Source organism: Acipenser ruthenus, chromosome 8 (genome assembly GCF_902713425.1).
Source record: "Acipenser ruthenus chromosome 8, fAciRut3.2 maternal haplotype, whole genome shotgun sequence".
Classification (NCBI taxonomy): Eukaryota; Metazoa; Chordata; class Actinopteri; order Acipenseriformes; family Acipenseridae; genus Acipenser; species Acipenser ruthenus.
Genome location: NC_081196.1, coordinates 4,404,079 through 4,426,619, shown reverse-complemented (window position 1 = coordinate 4,426,619; position 22,541 = coordinate 4,404,079). Strand labels below are relative to the sequence as shown.

The 22,541-nt window shown below is 37.5% G+C and overlaps 1 protein-coding gene across 1 annotated transcript in view; it reads right to left on the bottom strand.

The window, feature by feature from the left end:
- The window catches only part of LOC117972667 (G protein-activated inward rectifier potassium channel 2-like), a 43,948-nt gene extending 25,581 nt beyond the window's left edge, over window positions 1–18,367 (bottom strand). The window contains exon 1 of the mRNA XM_034922519.2: window positions 18,061–18,367. The gene's annotated coding sequence lies outside the window, so the exon portion shown is untranslated. The remainder of the gene's footprint in view (window positions 1–18,060) is intronic.
- Window positions 18,368–22,541: the final 4,174 nt, after the last annotated feature.

The following is a 22,541-nucleotide window of genomic DNA, read 5'->3' as shown; positions in this document are numbered from 1 at the left end:
GTTCACGATTTCAGTGAAATGTATGCCTTGCCATGTAAAACCTGTATGTAGTTCCCCATGAAAATTCAAATTTCTAGTAGAAATATACATATTTTTTAGCACTTAAATACAGGGAACGTTTGCTTTACTGATGCACTACCTGTCACATTTAGGAACCTGGCAGCCGGTTTAGTTTTCTTCCGGTAAATGATTGAACACACACTGCATAGACGATTTCTTTACAATGTTTTCAAAGAAAAAGTCAGCAGCTGCATCAAAGCTCAAAAAAATATTTCTGAAAAACATCGCTTTTAGTTCAAGATGGGGACATTTTATGTGTCTGGTATTTTTAATCATGTTTTTTTTTTTTTGATAATTCACTGATGGTGAAAATAGAATGTTATTAAAAAGTGGCCATAAAAAAAGAAATATTCTGCAACTTAGTATTTGCTATTGTTCAGGTAAGTATGTAAGTATTTAAGAGCATTTGCTGTTGTTCAGGTAAGTATGTAAGTATTTAAGAGCATTTGCTGTTGTTCAGGTAAGTATGTAAGTATTTAAGAGCATTGTATAATGACTGTAGAGAAAAATGATACATTTTGAATGTGACAACGCTATTTCTTTCTGCTTTAATACATATTATGTTTAACATTGAAATATATATTTTTAGACTGTGATGCGCAGTGAAATAAGCCCCTTTTTACCATGAAAAATATACTGCCCAGGATATAGCTTCTCTATTCTGTAACTCAAACTCTGCTGCACAAAACTGAACGCATTTAAAAAAAGAAAAGGGTTGGACACACACTCACACTGATGTGTATAAGCAGATCGGGCGGTTGCTGTGGTAACACTTGACAATAAATTTCATTAGTTACATGCAAACTAACGGCGAGTAATACATGCACAGCTGATGAATGTATGGAAGATTTTGATGACAAGGAATATGTTTTTATACACGCACACGCACACGCACACGCACACACACACACCATCAAATTCATGGTTAAACAAAGAAGGAGCATTAATGATTCATTAAAGCACCAGATGAGATAAAATGTTGCTCTCTTCTGTCCATGACGGCACTATGGTAGAGATTTAAGTGCTATTTTAGATTAGAGTTTAAAAGGGAAGATTATCAATCCATTCAGAGGTCTGACAATGGGGAGGGAATAATCAGATACATTTGTAATAGGGTTTTACAGAGCTCATTTTAATTGAGATGTTGAGATTTTGCATGTCGCCAGGAAAGGTCAGCATGCTTCAGTTTCCCAAACTTGCATTTCCAGCAAATACTTTACACGGTTTCAATGCAACCTGACACAAACTACCTTGTCATTAAAGCTCAAATATTGATCACCGCTAATTAGCTGAACATTAATTCCCCTGCAGACTCAGTAACTATTTCTAGTAACCTGTTAAATCATAGTGTCATTTTCTCCAACTTGCACTGCAACATTTATAATTAGTATCCTGCATTTGGCACTGCATATAAAGAGTGCTATATAGAGTATTAATTTCAGATTTCATCTTGTGTGATGCTGAGTGGTTGGTCTAAATTGCAAAAGAGCCTTTAACTAACCTGTAAATAAAAATAATCATTGTTTCTTTGATTCCTCTGTTTTCCAGTAAAGTCACATATCTCCTTCTTTACTAAACCGTCTCTGTTGCCACTGCTGCACATACAAAAGAAGAGCTATCTCTATAATGAAGTCGATGATCGCCAAGTTAATCTACATTATTATTGTGTTATTGGTTAAGCAGTCTTTAAAATATATGAGAGGTATAATAACCAAATCAGGAAATAATCTCACAGGAACCCACATGTTGATCAGGAGTCTGCAAACAATTCATAAAGCTGACAGCAAACCCCACTTTAATCTCCAGCAAGGAGTTTAAAAGTTCAGGTAAGTATGTAAGTATCTGGAGATGTTCATTCTGAATTAATTCAGTGGGCTTCTTGATTAAGCTGCCGAAAAACAAGGGACAGACAAATGCTATGTCTGGCAAGAAAATCTAATGTGAAGTGATGTGACAGAAATGAAGAGCATCGTGGCACTTCAGTCTGAGACATGTCACAAGCAGAGCAATGCCCTTGGAAAATTGGCTTTCTCAGCATCTTTGACTGCGTGAGTCGTGTCGGGGCAGAGAGAGATGCATCAGAGACGTGCTGGGTCGTGATTGACATCGTTTAACAGGCGGGAAATCCCAGGACCATGCATCTACCCGAAGTGGAACATGATCTATGGCAGCTGTACACAAAAAAAAAAACAACTCAGTAATACACACAGAAAACGTACATTTGACAAACGTTTCAACTAGACGTTTTTCTTAATGTCTGCAATGCCCATATTTCCATATAGTTTATTTATATCCCTGTTTATTAACTTAGTTATCTTAAGGGTATCTTTTTACAGGGTTAAACTTGTTTATACCAAAACGAACAAACGCAAAACAACTCTAAGATAAAGAAAAGTACAAAAAAAACTTTCTCTGTTGAGAAAAAGTAATCAATAAGTGAATGAGTTCTCAGGAGAACTTCAATTATCTGCATATTGATCACATTTTGAATGTAGAAGTTGTTACAGAGCAGGGTTTCCCAATCCTGGTTCTGGTCCTGGGGGATCCCTGTGTCTGCTGCTTTTCACCACCTGAGTTCTCAATTACTTCATTTAACCCTTAATCGAACTATTCATTAGTTTAATTAGACCTTTTTAATTGTTTTCAGCTTTTAAACAGTTGGAGATTTCAAGTTATCTATGCAATTTTATAAGTAACTTGAAATCGGCAACTTTTTAGGAGCTGACAATTAAAAAGGTCTAATTAAGCACATTAGTTGGAATTGAAACCATCAGATACAGGGATCCCCTATGACCAGGATTGGGAAACCCTGTTATAGAGAACATGATAACACAATATATATATTCAGGTTACCATAGAAACATGTTCTTTTTCTATCGTGTTCGTGTTTACTTTGCAAAGTCCTTTAAATCCGAAGCAGCTGGGCCTTGTCATTTTATTTACCTGGGATTTTTGCTTTCTTTAGAAATATATTTCAAGGCTCTCTTTTGCTTGCCTGACTCCTGCTTCTGAGGTGTTGACCTGCATCTCACACCTCAAAGATACTAGGAGGAAAATGCAATGAGTTTGGCTTAAAATACTGCAGATGACTTGCGCAACAGCATGCTACTGCAACACACATTGTTGCATAATGCACTGCCCTTATTATTTAGATAACAGCTTGTCAGATTGTGCTGAAACCTGCTGCGGACCTTCTTCAGTGCATCATAATCCAGGCGTATATGAAGCTGTGCTTACAGCGTTACATTTTTCTAGCTAGGAATGCAGCGTGTTAGTTTCATCATGAATGGATGCAGAAGCGTTTAGGCAGTGGCTTGGGGAATGAACTTCCCTCTCAACCTCAGAGGGTGTTCCCTCCAGGGCAGACTGCAGCCATGCTTGCAGAGCAAGCTGCTTTGCTGTTTTGTATGCATTTGGTATTTATTTTTTATTTTATCCAAACAGATTTGTAGGCATGCACATTAAAACCTGAGCAATACAGTATTCCAAGTGCACTCTGCAGCAGAATGTGTTTTCTTTAGAAGAATCAGGGAATCAGGGTCTCTCTGTCAGTAGCCTCTATTACTAAACATCGGGAGACCTTTCCATAATGGAGAGGTATTTTTATATGTTTACATTGCTCAGTTTATTTCCCATAGCATATAAGAATGATGCATATGGATAGTCTAATACTAAGTGACACAACCTTTCATAACAAGTGCCAAGATTAAACTCTATTCATAAGAGTAGATAGTCTTTTATTCTCGTTTACTCCCTTTCAACATTACCCTCATGACATGCTAGAGATACAATCATTATCTTTGCATGTATTTCTAGAGTATTAGGCAATGATTTAATTCCCGTTCCTACGCACACCAAGGCCAGTCACGATGTCACACCAACACCACGACTTCACCAGTACCAGGGTTGCTCAGCTAATAACCCTAGACCATATCATAACCTGCGATTTACATTGTAAATGCATTTTAAATGGAAAAGCTGTAAGAAACAACTGTAGCGAGAACTAACCTTGGCTAAAGGCGCTATAAAAATGTAACTAAATAAAATAAATAACAATCTGTCTTTTCTGTAAGCCAACCCAGGTTCACTGCTCACTGCTCATTGCTAGAGTCAGCACAAAGACAGCTATTTAGAAAGAGGCTTTAAAATATAAGAATACAAAAAATAAAATGGTTGACAGCAATAGCAGCTCGTTCAAGACTGGATAATGATGTCCTAGTTTGCATTGTAGGTAAATAAATAAATAAATAAATAATTCACAGGAACATTTATTAAAACAATACACACATTGAAAGAACATCTTTGTGACTGCCTCACTCATTCATTGCCTGGGGAGGTTCAGCCTGTGAAATGCAATGCACAACAGCTAACTCTTTAACCTCTGGGGAAATGGCATTTCAGCTGGAAAACTGAGATCTGTACATCCAATTCAATGAGAAAGTATTAGTACTAGACTTCTGCTTTCTTACAGAATCTTCTATAAGCTGGGTTCAATCGGAATGTGAAATTCAGATGAGCATGGATTGAATCAAATTCAGAGGCAAGTCCAACCCCATCTCTAGCTATAAACCACTGGAGAAAGAAGACTTCCTGTCAAGCAATGCATTTGATCTAACATTTGAGAAAAAAAAGCTAAAGAAAGAAAAAAAATCCACTTTGATTCCTAAAGCAATATTCCTTTCTATGTGACTTCAACGAGGAGGTGGAACTGAGCGATGACTTCGGCTCCCTGCAATCTTGTTATGCTAATCCTTGCTAGAGCTGTTTCCCATTTTGCCATTAAGTTAGTTGGTTAGGGTTAGAGGGCAGGCTGAGACGGCCACTTTTTCTGAACACATGGCTTTGCAGCTGATGCATTCATAACCTCTTACTCGCCCACCAGGGGGTTGTGAGAAATGTTAATTTATGCATGAATGCATGCTTTATACATGTGATCAACATCATTTATTACAAAGAAACATGGAATGAATATGGGTAATTAAATCCAAATTAATTAACAAGGTTGAATTCAAAATGAATGAGTTCAGAACTCTGATATTCAGGTGTTATTCCTGTGGGATTTGGTTGGAATTCATTATGAATTTGCAGCCATTATTTTAAAGTGGTACCAAATTCATGTTATTAGTATCAGCAGATATGATCAGTATGTGAACATAAACACTTCCTGAGCTGAAGTGCACATGATGTTTTTGTGTAAATTCCACAACACAGGAAGTGATTAAGTACCAGGAAGCAAAATCAATTCACGGTGTTGTATGACGTGCGAGAGAAGGCTCCAGTAATACTGCTGCTAGTGGTAATAAGAACATGCAAGAACACATCTTTTAAACCCTTCCTTATATTGTTCCTTTAAGTAACGAGAAGCGCACTTAATCATTTAAAAATGCTTTCAATAACTGATTTTTTAAACAGATTTTTTTTTCATATTCTTGCTGTGAAAATCTTGATAGAATTGTGTTTCCTTTCTCCTTCCTGCCTTCCTATAGCTGATACAGAACAAGAACACCGCATATTACCTACGTTAGAAAACAAAACACTTTTACTACAAACAACAAAAAATAGCCTTTTTTCAGACTATTAAACGACAAGGTTTTACAAACACACATTTATACACAATTCCAAGTAGTCAGGCCCAGAGCCCTCCTGATCTTAGTTCCACTGGTACCCTCCTTCTTTCTCAGTCACTTCATTATTTAATGATACTGAGTAAGGTGTCTTACTAAAGACCTAGAGGTCACGTCTCAATCCGTAAGTCTCTTGCACTCCACCCATGTGGAGAATTTTCTACCTTTTAAAGAGCAAGTAACAAGGGGATTAGCTATTTGCTATTTAAGTCAGGCCATTCCCGCGTACCTGGGGTATTACAGAGCAATCAACAATTAAGACAAGCCGCATTCTCACATGACCAGGAGAAATGTACCCAATTCAGATTTCACAGATTACTTCAACCAGCTCCAGTACCTTCTTGCAGTGTTGACTTTCCCGTGCTACTCACTGCTAGAGCGTGGGTGCACAACTCTGGTCCTTGAGGATGAATCCACCGAGGTGATCAATTCAATAATTAACAGAGTAATACTTGTGAAATCGGTTGGTTCAATTAGGTAATCAGGTAAGATACTGTATCTGTGCTAGAGTGGCACTCACTTTGCACCACTGCACCAGAGACTGGGATTTTGACCCTGTCCCTGCCAAATACCCCGCCTTCTACATCCAGAAACAACATCTGCACAAACACAGATTATATTTACAACCTTTACAAACAGGTTGTGAATCTACCCCTGTGATGTTTGCAAAGCCCGTTCACCCCGTCACACTAACCATAGAAGATAAATGAATATTCCGCTCAGAGTTTTGACATCTGGTCTGAAGGTTAAAAACCTCCAACATAACATAATGATAAACATACTGGCTGTCAACGAAGACGACAAACACAGAACATATTGGATTGCATTGCATGACTCTTCCATGTAGTTGTGCTTATTCATTGCTCGATGATTTCTTATTTAAAATAAATAAAATAAATAAAAATAAGACAGAGTTCCAGTCACTGTATGCTTGGATGAGTGCGTGTGTAAATACAGATGTGGACAGGGAGAAAGACAGGGACACGTTTCACTGTCCCTAATGTTACCAGTGCTCAAATAAATACCTGATCTGTGATACTGTGATATTTAAGCAATAAGACACATTAGAGAGTGTATAAATCTAAGGTAAAGATGTGAGATTTTTACACCAGTTTGGAGCTTGCCCATCAGTTTCTCTGGAATGCAACCTTTAGAAAGCAAGTCTTGTACACACTTGTACTTGCTTGAACCAAAGTCATTGTATTTATCTTGCTCTTAATTGTATTATTACTTGTACTGTGATACTTGAAATGTATTTGCTTACGATTGTAAGTCGCCCTGGATAAGGGTGTCTGCTAAGAAATAAATAATAACTGAACAACACTGACAAGGAAATGAAGAAGAAAATGGGTACTGCTGCTGCTGCCAAAAAAATCTGGGAAACCACAAGGCCATTCTTCTATACAAGCGTTGACAAGAGCGACAAAAAGACTGTGAACTGAATTTGACTGTCTGGCTTATAGTCAAAAGACTGGTTTGGCCAATTGTGTTGTGAGCAGTAACATTAATAACCTGATGCATTACGTACACAAACCAAAACAAGGCATGGCTGGGCAAACTGAGACGCTACGGCGCTCAGCTTTTTATTTAAACAAACAAAAACATACAGTTTTACAAAACACAAAAACAAAAGCCACAAGGGCCAAAACAAATATAACGGAACAGGTGTAAACAAGTATGTATATATAATACTAATACTGTTTAGTTACCAAGGTAACTGACTTTACTCATCTCTGACATGCTCCCCCTTGCAGCCAAACTGCAGGCCCAGAGGGGTTAACTAGATATTAATTATCTCATTACCCCTCGGCCATAGTCTGCATGAGTTTAATAATGCATGACTGTCAGCTAGTTAAATAATCAGCAGCTGACAGTCACGCATCCTCACAAGGAATTTAAAATAAAACAAAACAAAACAATATCATGGTGGACGGCACTTTGCCCGTCCTGCCACACAATACATAGTAAGACAAATAACACAGCATATAATGCATAACAATAACTACTAATAATAAACAAATATATACAAAGGGGCGGGACAATCCGCCACACGTTTCTGTCAGGAACGTGCCAGTAGGATGTACCTGTTACAGTGCAAATACAGTGCTATTGAAAATGAGAAACTGCCTGGCAAGATAGACTGACTGGCTAGATGCGCAGCCAATGGGATTTGGAAAATACATTGACGTGAGTTCTGGTGGTGTCATCCTTACAGGTGTCACATGAGCAGTGTCCAATTTATTAGAAACCAAGATTTAAGATTCAAACTCTATTTCAGTTCTAGTATAGACATCAAAAAGCACCTTGGTTTTATTGGCCAATCCTTTTGGTGGGTTTTTTTCTTGTCGCCACCTGTGTCCACGGATGTCAGCAAACATTACAAAAATAAATACTTACATTTTTCAGCATTGCTGTGTTCCCCCACCCCAGATCATTGATGATTCTCAATTCCGAGTTACTGAGGTGCTTGGAAGGATGCTGGCTCTGCATCACACCTAGCGATGAGGCAATATGATGCCTGTGTCAAGTGATTGACTGTGCAGCATTACTGGTCAGTCCTAGAGCAGTTAATGGCTGATTAGTTGACTGCATGCATAAGCTTGGTACGGTGACTAGATTATCTTTTATCAGTTTCTTTGCTGGCTGTCTCTTCCAGAACACAGTGATGGCACAGCGAAGGAGACTGAACTTTTCTTGACCCACCACTAAACAGCAATTACTGTTGGAAATGTGAAGAAACTGCACAGTACATACAGTGAAGTGACATTTCAGTTTAGCGTGAATACATGTGCTGTAATAGGCAGTTATTCTTTAGCTTTCTTTATTGAGATCTCAAAATCGAGTTTTCTTTTGCTGCACAGTGGTGTGTACATTTATTAGAACCCCTCCCATTGCTTCTGTTGTTCTGATTTATTGTGCATATGAAATCAAACCACTGTAATTTCTGGATTGGTTTTAGTGGCTTTTTTTTGCTTCTGATAAAAACGAAATGCTCTAACCTGACCCTTTCTTCATTCCTGCACTTCTTTGATTAACTTACTTTCATTGGAAAAATTCAAACTCACATTGTAACGCCTTATGAAATACCCCTTCAGCCCAGAAGCCAGGCACAAATCAACCAGCTGCCATCATAAATAAGATTCCTGACATCCTGTGCATATCAAAATGTGTTTCAGCTCCAGAGAAATAATATGCAGCATTTGAGGCAAAGGCCAGGAACGTGGCACGTCGTAGCTGTAAATATAATATGAACACAAAACATTTGCTTTGAAAGCAAAGTCCAACTACTTTATGAGTTAATGTGATAGTATTGTATCTATTCAATTTGTTTCAGATCAGGAGTTATCAACTAATAATTCGATAGCACACATGCATTCCATCTTTAAGTCTTGATTCACGGTACAGGAGTAGGGGCTGCATGGAGGAACTGGGAATAGGGGAGAAGTGCTTTGTGACTTAGGAAAGAGTACAGGGGGTCCCCTCTGGCTTTCTGGTGGAGGACGAGGCCAGCTCGATTTCGGAAGTGAGCTTCACTTGCCCCCCAGAGGTGGAGCCACATAGTGGAGGATGGAGGAAATGAAAAAAAGCAAGACAGAGAATAAAGCATAACTAGGGGTTTAAATAGGAAGATTTCCCTAGTTCCTGCCCCCTGAACCACACCCAAGGTTGAATTTGTATCTGATATACCATCAACCTCATAATGTTTTTAAATGATGTGCTTATAGAATGTTAACACACATTTTGAATGCTTCTGCTTCTGTAGCGGTGTGTTCAGGGAATTCAGTGATTGGAATTAACGATTATGTCACTGGATTTCAATTGGAAATTCTATCATTATTTCTATTTATTAATGGATGGTTTGACTCCTCCTTAAAAGATTCCATGCTCTACCCTAACCTCTAACAAACTAACTAGATAAGCTAAAAATACATCTACAGCCTGTGCAAATGAGAAAGGTGAAGCTAGTGTGAAACCCACAGAAAGCAGCAGTTTCTGCATGTCTACAAACGTCTTATCTTCTCTCCTGTAGCAGCATGTAGAACTGCAAAGCTCACGAATGTCAAACCTAATTGCCTTCTAGACTGAGCGGTCCCAGCGCAGAGCATTTTGAGACAAGTTTTAATAACACTGGGGCAGGTTGGGAACAAAGGGCTACATGTTGAGACACAACACAGTCCCACTGGGTCTTAAAGTTTTCAGCAACATTTTCCTTCCTCCAAGTGATAGTAATTGCCTTATATTACAAAATGAAAAAGGAGCCACTTCTCTTTTCGATGCATGTTTATGTGGAAATAGAGCTGGAATAAACCTTTTCAAACTTACACTAAACATTTCCCATGCGTTATCACGCTTGCCTTCCTAAATGCCTTCACTATACTTTGCTAAACCTTGTTATGGATTTCACCATGGTGTAGCACAGTTACATTTAAGTGAGAAGCAGGCACAGTCAAGCAAATGCTTCAGGAAGGAAGAAATGGAGATGCATTGTGTTACGAAAATGTACGAAAAAAGCAGGGAATATTGTTTTATATATATATATATATATATATATATATATATATATATATATATATATATATATATATATATATATATATATTATTTATACTTTGCCCTCAAGTAGTAAGTAGTGTGTGTGTGTGTGCATGTGTGTGACTTAAACTAGCACATTATAATTTCATCTAAGAGTGCCAGCATACACCATGTTCTAGAATGTTAACACAAGAATTTGATCCCCACTACTGTAAAATACAATCCACAGAAAGAGTGAACAAGGAAGACCATTACTGTGTACTCCTGGCTAAGATACTTAAGTGTAGACAGAACATGCAATGAAACCACATTAGTTAATTCAGTAGAACACTTTGATCTTCATATAGAGTGACATAAGAACTTAGTGTGAGTAATTATACAGAGACAAAAAATGAGAATCTGACCCATTCTAGAATGGGACAGCTGAACCATTAAGAATGAAAAAGTCTCGAAGGGTGACTTTGATTCTAGAGCTCAGCAGGATCTTCTAAAGCTAATCAAACAGAAGGCACTTCAAAATTTCTTCCATTTCTGTAACTTAAGCCCAATGTTAATAATGCTTTTCAAGGATTTGCCTGCATGATTTGAATAATTAAATACGCCATCCCTTGGGACCTAACGTAATGGGAACTGGTTCAAAAATAGTTAAATTATCCATCAGATCTGTTCTGTAAATCACAAACCTCAGCATGCAGGTTACCCAGGGCTGGGGCAATGATATCCAAAAATGCATTTGCCCAAAGAGGCAACACTTCATGGTTACACATGCACACTAATAAATCATCACCTGTCAAAAGGAAATTGCATGGAGGCATGAAAGGGTTCATTAATAGATACATATTGTTAGTATCTATTTAAGTATGTCATGTTGCAGATTATTACTTGGAGGAGTGCTAACCAAGGTTTAATATCAATTATTGTTTTATCTGTTATTAGCACTAGCAATGTTATCACTGATCACTGATATCCCTTTTCTTCTGTTGAGGATCTTTTATTGAAGATCTTTTCTTTCTTTGTATTTTATACTTCAATTTAGAATACACACATATTTCCAAAACAACACTACAGTATAAATGAAACGTTGCTGCTTGCTGTTGCTGTGTTGTAGTTATATGGAACTCTCTACCAGCAAACAGACCATGTGACCTGAAGCACAGGTACCTCAATGAAGCAGGAATCTGATCTACAGTGTCGTATTTGAAATATTTTCACACATTATTAACGTAAAAAAAATTTGAAGAAACATAATATTTTCAGCACAATAAAAGGGGACTGATAAAAGTGGTAATAAAGTGGTAATAAATAGATTTTTAAAGCATTGAAACACTACTTTAATTCACATGGATGCATTTATTGTATGGTGTACTGACTGGCTGTGCGTGAGACTTATCTTCTTTCTACACTCCTAATAAATGAATTAATCCACAGGCCAAGCTAGCACACACAGTGTGTGCCCAATAACACAAATTAGCACTGAGCAGAGAAAGTGTTATTGAATACTCAAACATCAGGGTGGTCATGCATATTGATGAGAATTAATAATGATAAAAAAAACCCTCACCACCGCATCTCTAAATAACAAGCAGAATGCATTACCTACACATTTCTTCCCACCCTTACCATGACATCCTCACGCACTACTTTACCAGGCATATTATAAATCACCTTTTTTGAACTCGGAAGGTTTAATTTTCATACATCTCATGCTATATTAAGTCAATTTGTCTTAGCAGGTTTTAGCAGGGAATATCAGTGAACCAGCAATAATCTCCATGGTAACAGGCTTCTCAATCCATCGGGCTCCCACAATAGCAGATACACAGTGTGCAGAGGGAAGTGGTAATGTTCTATTGTGGTTGCCTTTATTTATTTTTTACTAGGGTATTTGCCATCTCTATTTTGCCTCATAACAGATAGCTGGCAGCAGAATACGTTACATAACTATTCTTTTTCACATTTTCCAGTTACTTTGAAACCGCATAGGTTGTGTTTGTTGTAGGCGTAGAAGTAGTATATTTAACAAAACCTCTTCATAACCTCCTCCTCCCACACCCCTCCCCTAGGAGATGTACATCCCACTTATATCTTTAGGTACGCCTAGCAGATCTATCATCCAATTCTAATTAACCTGGCATGGACATTCAGTAGCATGCGAATTTAGGTCATGGTGACCTACTTTTTCTGTTTGTATGTATTTTTGACAATTTTATTCAGAACCTCTGATCAAATTGGGATGAAACTTGGGATACACATTTCTAGATCACGGTGACCTACCTACCTGTGCCTGAATCTGAGAGGAGTGTAGAGATCATGCTGGAAAGAACAAGACTTCACAGCAACAATACAGTACGCCGTCCAAAGGTTGGACTAACCACAAATAATAACCACTCTCCAGTATTTACAATGGTCTACTCTGCTATTCTGCTTGATCCTGAAAAGTACATTTAAGCATGCAAATAAAACATGTGACGAATATTGTATTCAAAATAAAATCTACTATAGAACTATAGCCTACCAGTACTGCTACTGCTAATAATACTGAGCGAGCGCCAGTCCAATCAGTAACCTAATGGACTGCTCCATCGTTTTTCCCACTGCCCTGTGAAGGCTGGTTTTCATACCTATAGTACATGTTGTTGATGTTTATTTTAATATACAACTGATAAGAAAGGAAATCAGGCAAATGTTTGCAATCCTGGGCCAAGCCCTGATCAGCCATGATCACTGATCCTTGAAAAATGTTTCCAGACAGCTGTGGGGATATCAGTCTATCAAGACCCTTTGAAGTAAGGCAAGTGTTTCAAAGAGATTTTGTTACATCCTCCCAGCAACCTTTGCAACCTCTCCGTGACCCCCCTATTCACAGTGTACAAATTCCAAAACACATGAAAAGGAAGTCAGTACGGATTCACCACTAGAGTTTGTTGTTTGGCAGCTAAGGGGAGAATAAGAAATGTCAACATGAATGAAATGTCCTTTGTTTGACCCTTTTTTTAATGTCATTAATAATAGAGATAGGGCTAGATTCTCAAAGCTATTTACTTATTTTTTTTGTCTGAAAGGAAAATACACCAATTACAATGTTAAAACGTATAGGAACTAGCTACTCACAAGCCCCTAAATGAAATACAGTTTGTGAGTTTCTGGTTTGCTAACTTTATTGAGTGTGTTATTAGTATCTGAAAATGTCAAACTAACGATCATTTAAAGATAATAGCTTTGGAATTATAGTCAATGGATTACTAAGGTTACTTATTTCATTTTCATCACAAGCAAAGTTTACTGCAGCTATAAAGGAACATTCCTATCAGTTCAGTGTTGTGTGAGTTTACAAGGTTCGCTAATCTTACGAGTGCAGCTTCAAACTAAACTAAACAGGACTTCACTCTTTAGCATGTTTTTATGTGCTTCATCACCTGCTCCTAATTCCCTGGATAGTGTTTACACATGGAAACAAATTCCTAAAAAAAAAAAAGTTTCATAGGAGGAGTGCATTTCTAATGAGCATTATGAAATTACAAGAACACTATCAAATATATACGGATTGCATTAATGTTCATTTTACATTTTGTGTTGACTGTGTATTTTAGGCAATAAATATGTAGCCAAATGATTCACTGGTCTGTACAGTAAGTACACTTCTTGAGTATATTTATCAACCCTGTTTAAATATTCAGTTGCTGAATGCAAATAGAGAATGTGTGCTACTTAACAAACAGAGTAACAAATGCACCCATGAGGAAAGCAGAAGGTTTAATCTGATAATTACTTTTGTAAAACAACGTATAATGCACTGCTTTCAGGGAGCAGGTCTTTCTGCGATAATATGCACAGACACTTTTTGCTGAAGATGACTGTTTAAATAAGCAATGTACTGTAAATGAGCTATAACAGTTTTAAAACACAGTGCAAATGTAAAACTGTCATGTTGTAATGGCAAATGCTGTGTTATGTAGCAAGTACAGATTTGTGATGCTGGTGAGAGTGCTTGAATTAACATTGAGATCTGTCTAACATAACAGATCTACTATACATGTTTAATTTGGACACACTAAAATTTCCCTCACTACAGCTATTTCCCACACAGCAGTTATCAGCTGCACGCATGTTGGATTACAACACCAAGACCCACCTGTTCCCTCGTGAATCAGTACCAAGTAAGTTTGGCTTGGCTTCAGAGAAAGTCAATTTGAGAAATGCAGTTTTTTTTAAATGTACTATTTAAGACACAAAAACGACTCTGAGACTACTTTTTATTCTGTATGATTGCACATAACACCCCGGGAAACTCAAGAGAAAAGATATGTTATCATTCCCAGGTTAAAGTACATAAATAACTACAAATTTTAAAGATTGAGACATGTAACTTTGTCCTGCATCTTGTTTATAAATATGGGTGAGATGTATCTGCAAAGGTATTAAATTGAAATAACTTTACCTTGCTGTACTTTAACATAAATACAGGTTGGTTATCAACTAGTTTATGGAAACAATCACAAACGTCTAGTTACATAAGGATAAGCCAAAAAAAGCATGTATTAATAATTATGTTTTATAAAAGAATAGCTGCTAGTTTAATATGCTTCCCCAACAAAGTTCACCCTTGATTAAAAGCTCATGCAACCTCTAAATCGTTTACATTTCAGAGTCTATTTTTATAAGGATTTGTCATCTGTGTTCATTCTAATACAGTGTATTTTGACAGGTCATATAGCTTGTCACTAAACATCACACGCATGAGTTGTGATCAGTTGCGTAAACTACGAGTCCGATTTTTCAGAACTGAAATCTAAAAAATGAGATAGATCTGTCCAGGGTCCTGAAATGGTTACCCGCGCAAGGGTTTACTGCAGAAAATATGCGTGTTTACAGACTGCTAGTTGCTTAATCTAGGCATACCCTGTAAACCAAATGCTTAAGCATTTAATCTAGTTATGAATCCGATTTTTAAACAACATTTTAGCATTATGCACTCAACACGGTAGTGTTTATTTTCTCCAAAAGATGTATGTTTAATTTTTAAACACTTTAATTTTACTGTGTAGTAGTAAGAACTATTGATTATTATTTAGAAAACTCTAGTACAGATGCCGTTCATGAAATACGATCACAAATTAAAATATAGATACACACACACACACACACGCATGCACTCAGGCAGGCACGCACACACACACACACTCACTCACACACACACACACACACACACACACACACACACACGCGCGAGTTTACTGTTACGTTGGTTGAATCATTGCGATAAAACAGTGTAAAAAAGGTGCACCATTAGTAGAGCTCGGGGCCCTTGCTCAAAGCCCGTCCCTACATGGGCGGCATGTGTTCAATTTGCTGGGAAGATTTAACTTCGAAGCGCTGGGTAGAATTGAACCAGTGGTATTTTGGCTTGGTGGTATGGTAAACATTCCCACTAGAGACATCCAAGTAAAAGTAACTAGATTACAATTAAGGATTTAGGCACGGCGTGTAAAATGCATGTCGGCTCTTGAGATCATCTCAACTGAGAACGCTTAGCTCACATTTTAAAATAATCCTTGTCACAATGCTTTTAACCCGTTATCCATAATGTAACCACATGGTAACTTCTCATGATGTTTATTAACGTTAACGGGTCAAAGGGTCTTAATTCTGATCGACTTCATCTACATAAACAACCAATGTTCTATTAATGAATGTAATGAGCGCAGATAGATAAAAAAAAGTCTGCCAAATAAATATAAATAATATAAGCAAATTGTGCTGAGATTAGTGCTGATTACATAAACTAATTATTTTGTATTGATCACGTTTCATTAGGGGGTAGGCTACCATGTACAAGACTATACAATACTTAGTCGAAACGTTTGTCATTGAATTTAAGTTTATTTTAGTATTTCTAAATTCAGCACGGCAGAGTGTTTAATAGTTGGGGATGGTTACTCTATGAAGCGAGTATTAAAACATTTGATTGCGTTTCTCCAATTAGCAACCCTTGCATTGTACTCTAGTATTTACTGTACTGCCTGTAATTCTTCTCTGCAAATGATCGCCACTCTCCGGCATGGTCACTGAAATAAGTCCACAATTAACTATTATTTGCAGTTTACTCCGACTCTTGGTGATTTCCTGCGTTTGCTAGGCAGCCATTTCGATGACGAGTTTAATAATAATAATAATAATAATAATAATAATAATAATAATAATAATAATAATAATAATAATAATAATAAACGTCGCATGCCCTGTGTTGCCTCTTTAAATTAATCAGTGGCGATTGACCACAGCTGCGGATTATCTTTTCTTCTTTTTTCAACTGTTTGAATCCTCTGCATTGTAACCAAGTGTATACATTGAGACAACGGAATGAAATACAATAAATAAATACATAAATACATTTAAAAAAAACGACGAGAACCCCGTGTAATCACTTTCTATAGAGTATCGAATGTATCACGAGTCGCGAAGCCATTTAATATGTTGTGAAGTAGTAAAATGGGTAGTCTTTTTACTGTTCTCGTTTGTTTGTTTTTGGTCAGGAAATCATACGCTCAACAGGCGCGTCTGTTTCTATTGCACAGTGCTGAAACCTTTACGTTCATCCCGCCTTGTTCCTCTGAAGAGACGCCTCCTTGCCCCGCTTTGTTCCTCTAAAGAGAAGCGTCTTGCCCCGCTTTGTTCCTCTAAAGAGAAGCCTCCTTGCTCCGCTTTGTCTCCGGAGCTCGAACAGTTTTTAAGCTTCGCTGTGAAACTCTACCTTTTTCTCTTTTATCCCTCGTTAGGCTGCCTCCCTTACAAGCTCGCTCTGCGCACTCTCCATGGTTCTGAATCAGAGATTTCCAGGTCGCCATGGAGATGGACAGAGCTCTTTTGTATCCAGACAAAAATAAGTACACCTCACTAACTTAAACATGCACCGCATATGTATCTATTTGGACATATGGCATCTATAAAATAAACCAAGGCACAACCTTAAGCTTAAAAAATAGAATAACGCAATAGCCTATATTAAACTACACGTTACCTCGTGTGTATGTGTGATATTGCGCCAATACTAACCTTATTGATTTATTCCAAACTATTGTTGTTTTACAAAATAAAAGATCGAGGCTCTCTATTCATATATATTAGGTTTTAGTCATGCCTTCTTGGAGATTAAAGAAGTGTGCTTTTTATTCACAAAGAGACGAAGTGTTGTAAATGTAGCCTTCTGTTAACACATCAGTTTGATAATAATAATACACACTGGGTTTTATTACAACCGTATTTCACCAGATATCACATAAAAACAGTGTTTCACAATGTGCAGACAACGTATACAGTATAAACTAAAACCCACATAACGTGAGTAGGCTACTCGTGTTACCATACATAATAATAATATAACACGCCATCTATTTAAATTATATTTTAATTTCCCCAGGTGCATTTTTGACGACTATGAGATCAATATTTTCCTATTTACAAAACAGCATTGTGTCGTGTTTTTCTTCTTGTTTTCTCTCTCTCATACGTTTGATTGATTCGGAATAATTTGAACATGTTGAAATGCTCCAAAGTCTTTAATAATATCGACTTTTTTATTATGTCTGTAGTTCATTTGTTCGACCGTTTGCCATACCATTCAGCCCATGAAAAACAGTGGTAAAAAAAAACTGTAAATGGCTAATGAAATGGAACATGAAACCGATTGCCACTGTTATGCAACTGGCTTACACACTTACTGTAATTTGCATTTTTTTTAAATGAATTTTTAGTTCATAATGTTTCACCACTGTGAATCAACAACACCAAACTGGGGTAGACAAAATGAAACTAAATTATTATCGAAAATAAAAGCTCTGCTTACCTGTTTAATAGCACGTTGGTTTCATTCAATCATGCTTCCCTCTCTTTAAATTAGGCTGGGTTTTAATGGCAAACGATTCACACAGAACCATTAATTTAAAACAAAAATTGCAAAAAAAAAGATCACATCATAGCAGAGTCCTTTGCTATATCCCCTGTCTGCTTGTCCTTTCTCAGTTCCAGAAGTTGTACAAAAAATGAAATCTATACGTCAGATCCAGCTTGTAAGCACAGAGTTAAAGAGGACTTGGAGGAAACCACGCGCTAGAGAACAGGACTGAAGAGAAATAATACAAACCCAGGAAGGAGAGAAGTGAAGGACCGCGTAAGGAAACGTCATGAAATCTGCAGATTCAATGCATTCGTGTTCATTTCAGCCCAGAAGCGCTGAAGTCGTGTGAAACAAATTAAACAGAAAACAGTGCCACGTGCTGGTGAAAAGAAAGATTCATGAGTCTAGGTCTAAGCCCTGTTGCACAGTTTATTTATGTATTTGTTTATTTAATCAGTTGCAATAATAATAATAATAATAATAATAATAATAATAATAATAATAATAATAATAATAATAATTTTTAACCACAACAATTCATATTTACACTTTCTTCTATAAACTGTAGCCAACATCAGCCGCACGCTGGAAATTGATTGTAATTCATAGAGTATGTTGTGAGTTATAACTTTCTGTGCCTTACCACGCTTTCACTTCAGTCACCATTCTGTATTTTACTACACTTTGCTGTGCATTGTCTAAATCATTGGATCTGCATCTAATATTCATCTATTTGTAACTTGTGTTGTTTTACTGTTAAATACATAATACAAAAAAAATATGCTGCAGCAACTGTTAGCTTTAAATGAGCTTGCATGAGAAAACACAAACTTGGGGCATAATTCCTGCCTCTGAGTTAATGCACCTGGGTCTCCTCCTATTCTCATCAAGAAACACAAAGCAACTTTCGCTGGCAAATGTTTAAGCAACTGGTTGAATAGATTTTGTGACTTGCATTTGGGCAAAGTTGCTTTTGAAATGTTCTTTACAACAAATTGCTTGAAAAGCGACCAGTAAAAGTAGGCTATTTACTTATGTACAAAGATGTAGAAATTCGAATTCACCGTTTTGTCAGCTCAATACTGAAATATCAAAAGACTCCTCAATCCACCAGAACTCTATAATCATAACTCGTACCAGCTTCAGAATCCAGACCATCATGCCTTGTGAACTGCGTGAACTGAAGCAGGAGTCAGGCGGTTTAGTAGCAGTGAGGGACTTACATTCACAGCAGAGCAAGCATGAAAACACTCACATTTGTCAGCAACTGGGGGATTTCTGTATCATCATATTTAAACTGCTTTAGGCAGCGCTGTTAAGCTAACAGGCTAAAATAAAGATGTGCAAAATAGTGTGGTGGCATCAGTTTGACAGCCCACTTTGCTTTCAAGTTGCATTATATATATATATATATATATATATATATATATATATATATATATATATATATATATATATATATATATATATATACTTTTATTATGTACTGTACAGTGCAAAACTGCTCGAAGGTTCCTGTCCATCGGGACCACATCAACAAAATGTCCAGCACATTTTTCACAGTTCTTACAGATCTGCCGAGGACTGAACGACTTCATGTCGAGTGTAGTGTAAAACACAGACGGTAGACCGTGCGCTCTGTTACTGCACCCTGGAGACAGCTCTCTTTGTTGGTTTCGAGCTGCTATAGCGCGAGGTTGTGGAATTACATTGAAACGCACACGTGGGGTTGCTGGGTTACCTGCCTCTATGTACTGTTGAGTACTTTGTTCAGTACTAGCATGGTAGTTTGCGTGAATGTGCATTTATCTGCAAGCAATGAGAGATTGCGCAGGTTAATTCAAACTGAATTGAGAAAAATAGTTGTTACAAATTCAAAATAAATAATAAAAAAAACAATCGGGTTCGGGCTCAGCCCTAAGCACAATGCCTTAAAAACTAGCAGCTTGTTCTTAAATTGGGGGACACAAAACTGTAGTGGGAATTGTAGTGACATCTGTCTCATGTAGAATGAATAATTACTGTGGTTTCGGTTTTTAAGAAACGAGTAAATAAATAAGTTGCATATAAACATACTGTACATCATCCCATTGCCTTTAGCTCAGTTAAGCTTTTATATTCCTTGGGTTTCAAGTAAATACTGTGGATGCTCCCTAGGCTTTCAGTTCAAATTATTCCAGTGATGTGAATGAAAGTATTTTTTTTCTTGGGCCCCTCGGCGAATAGCTATGCATTAATGGCTCAGTGTCACTTTAAATAGAGTGCTAATTTTAAATTTTAACAGTTCAGTATCTTGCCTGTGGCACTGCCGTTACATTCTCCTTTTTGATAGGTGCATTACAGTGAAGCACACACACACACACGCACACACACACACACGCACACGCACACGCACACGCACACGCACACACACACACACGCACGCACACACACGCACACACACGCACACGCACGCACACGCACACACACACGCACGCACACACACGCACACTCGCACCCACACGCACACACACGCACACACACGCACGCACACGCACAAACACGCACACACGCACGCACACGCACACACACACGCACGCACACACACGGACACACGCACGAACACGCACACACACACGCACGCACGCACACGCACATATAAAAAAAGGAACAAGAGTACATTTATTCCATACTGAACATCTGAAAAGAAAAACAGGTTGTGGTTTGAGATGTAACGCCCTTTTCAAACTGAGCACAGTAAGATGATTAGATTGCAATACAAGATGTTTGCAGTTTAACATTGGACTAGTAGAATACTCAAAGCCTTGTAGAAGATTGATGTCTTACTGATCTTTATAATTACAGTGTCAATATTATTTAAAAAGGGGGGGGGGGGGGGCGGTCGGTTGAATTTCATTGTATAATGTCATTGAAACAAAAAAATGAGACGGTGCGGTTTCATTAAAGAAATGCAGTTGATAATAATGACCCCCGAGGACCTCACTGTCCTGGAGAAATGGAGTGACCTTTAACTCAGAAGAGGTCAGGTCAAACAACATACCCAGTGTGCAATGTAAATGACTCCTTAATTATATATATATATATACTGCATGTGGTATTTAATGCACACCCGAGGGGTGGCATGCTTGGCTTATGGGCATTCATTTATCATTTATCATATACTAGCGCATGCACTTTTTTATAATCTGTGGTGAGCATTTTTTTTTCCTGCCGGAGTTGTAACGCGACTGTAACCAAAGTGAACAGTTTAACTTGTAACTTTAAAACAGCAGGTTTCCTGTGGCTTTCTAGGAAGCAGGTGTGGAGCTGCATTTTTCTGCCGTGCTTTGCCAGTTCTGTTGTTTTTTGCGGCCAGGTTTCCGTGGCAATTCTTTTTTTTGTTTTCGAGAAGAGTGAAAAAAAAAGTTAGGGAGCGTGTTAAAACTACGTGCTTTAACGTTTTTTGTAATAAATGTTATTTTACCATTTTTATGTTCGCTAGTTTGTTTCGAGGGGTTCGTGTTTGTTAACTGTGTAACTTTTTGTGAGAAGTGGCTTATCTTCAGTCAGAATCAGAGTGTATTACAAAGCTTCTTTATCTGTGGATGAGTGATTTTTCGGGGGGTCGATTTATAGATGTTTACGGTGACTCCCTCATGGAAAATGCAGTTTGGAGGGTGCCTGTTTCGGAGGTAGTTTCGATGTTGGAAACGTGCGTTTCTCTTGGATTTCCCTGATTTTCACTGGAGGTGGAGGGCTCTGGAGGGATTTCTTTATCAGGTATCCCCTGGAGAATTGTGGAGATTAGTTGCTGTTTGACAATTTGACTAAAAACAAACAGTAACACATTACATTGTGTCTCTAATTACTGTATAGTAGTTACTTAGTAAATGGATGTGTACTTACACATAATTACAATGTTATTATGCATAGTTACAATTTACTTAATGTTAAATCGTTTTGCAGAATATATGTAAAGTACACAATTGTAACAGAAAGAGTTAGGGTTATATCGTGCAAAAATATACATTAAGTGTATTGTAACTATGCATAGTAACATTGTAATTATGTGTAAATATACATTCATTTACGAGGTAACTACCATGTAAAAACACAGTAATTAGAGACACTTCATGTAAAGTTTACTGAAGAGGAAAAAAAAACAACCAAAAGAAAAAATGAAATTGAATTTCTGTCAAATTCACAACCCAAAAAACCATCACACAAACGCACACACACACGCACGCATGCACGCACGCACATTGTTTATGCATCTCTGGTTTTCTGTACTGCCCACCAGCATACTGGCACAGCCCATGACCCTGAAGATGCCACGCGTTCATTCAATCAAGGGGATGAGAAGTGTGAACATGCTCAAGTCTATTCAACCTCATGTGTGAAATCCAAACGAAGAGATCAGAATGACAGGCAGAACACCGCCATTGATTTGT